Here is a 1995-nt window from a genome sequence, read left to right on the forward strand (position 1 = left end):
TTGGGCTACCAATTAAATGAGAAATGTATAGTATTCTTCACACTTAGGAATGAGGAGACAATCTCTTGATACAGAAATATTATGATTTAACCGTTGTGTAATCAAAAGCTAGAGTGGATGATTATTCATTTAAATGTTTCATTAAAATTAAATTCTCCCAAATCTGCTTACTATGGTTTATATCTTATCATATTTGCATTCGTTACAGGAAGGTCATTGTGGGCCAAATAGTATGTCATTTAAATGCAGCCATCACAATTGAGTCTCTATTCCTCTAATTAAAACAAGAAATTTGTTTTTGAAAGCTACAAAAATCAGGCATCAAAATTTGAGATTTTCAGAAGACTTCTTTAGGTAAGAACTATAAAGATACAGATAGTAAGAATATATAATAAGATTTAGGGAATTTCAGTTTTAATAACATAAACTGTCTCTTGTCTGGAACTTAATAAAGCTTTCCTGGGATCACAAACTGTGAAATTATAGCCTCAGAGGCTTCTCAATGACAAGTAACATTAAGATTAAATAAGATCTTAGAATTAAACATCACAATGTATTGTATCTGAAAATAATAGTTATAAAACTAAATTTAGTGTATTCTAAAATTTTTACCAATAGATGTTAAGGAGAAAAGTTTAGGGGCAAACCGAATCAATAATTTAAGATTGTAGACCAAAGAAATTATTGATAATATTTTTTTAACCAATGAAACCATTTGTATCATATAATGAAATGCTTAATCTTTATTCCCCCCAGAGTTCAGCTTTTTATTGAATGTGTTACAAAAGAGATTTAGTCAAAAAGACCAAAGCCTATGCCATCATAAGACTACTCAGATCTCAGATTCTTCTTTCTTTGCTTCCACTTGATTCTCATTAGCCGGGGCAGCAGTGATGGAGAGGGCAGGACTTTCTTCTGGTACAGGTCCAACAAACACTATCTTGCAGATAAAGCTCCCAATGTTGATATTGGCCAGAGCCTTTGCAAACCAGCCTGGTCAGAAAGGTTCAAAGTTTACACCAGCTGCTTTAATGAGGGCACTGATCTTCTTCTCCTTAACTGTCACCTAATTGTTGTGCAGGATGAGAGCTGAGTAGATACTGGCAAGCTCCCAGACAGAGGCTATGGTATAGGCTAGTGTTGGGTAAGCACTGCCAGGAGCAACCCTAGTCACCAGAAAAACTGAGCACCTCATAGGCAGCTGAGGAAAGGGGGAAGAAATGCTTAATCTTCAAATAGAGGTTTTTGTAATAGATTTTAACTTGTATAAATAATAAAGTATGCTCTAAATAATCTCCATGAAGATAAGGACCTTTTATATCTTGTCCAGAGCTGTATCTTCAGCACCTGTCATAGAACTTGGCACATCATGGGTTCAATTTATATTTATTTAAAATAGGAGCTGCTATGCTACACTTATGCACAAGAGGGCATGACTGAACCTGCTGTGCCGATAGTACTGCTTTTTCTTAAAAACCATAGGTTTTGCTTTATCCAGTTGTTCTTTATGGATAGCAGGTTACTCTGGCTGACCTTCTAGAGTATAATGGTAACACAGTCAAGACTATAAAAAGCCATTAAACTGAAATTTACTACAACATAAAACTTAGTTTCTACTTTTAGTTGTAATATTTAAAAGATTTGTCAGAGAACTGAAAAAGTAAAACAAAATAGAGTTAAATAGATGTTAAATTTTAGATTTTTTTTCTTTAATAGCAACTCTTCCACGTTAACTGGGTGGGGCTTTGTCTGAGGTCACTGCCATAGGTATTGTGCTTTTATTTAGATAGTATTTTTCTTAAATTTTATTTCCTCCATTTTTGTGAGTAATGAACTAAAACAAATTAGGGTAAGAAAATTAGCCTTGATAAAGAAAATTTATTTTGCAGAATGCAAAATTGCAATAATAAGCAAGAGATGGAATTGGAAAAGTAAGACCCAATGTTTTATATTTTGGGGAGAAGGAAGGACTCTACTGACCATCCTAGACTCTCG

General features: G+C 33.8%; 1 pseudogene; it reads right to left on the reverse strand.

Moving 5' to 3' along the window:
- Positions 1-792: 792 nt before the first annotated feature.
- Positions 793-1995, reverse strand: part of LOC111741516 — a 2059-nt pseudogene continuing 856 nt past the window's right edge.

The sequence above is a fragment of the Pteropus vampyrus genome, unplaced genomic scaffold (genome assembly GCF_000151845.1).
Source record: "Pteropus vampyrus isolate Shadow unplaced genomic scaffold, Pvam_2.0 Scaffold79, whole genome shotgun sequence".
In the NCBI taxonomy this organism is placed as follows: Eukaryota; Metazoa; Chordata; class Mammalia; order Chiroptera; family Pteropodidae; genus Pteropus; species Pteropus vampyrus.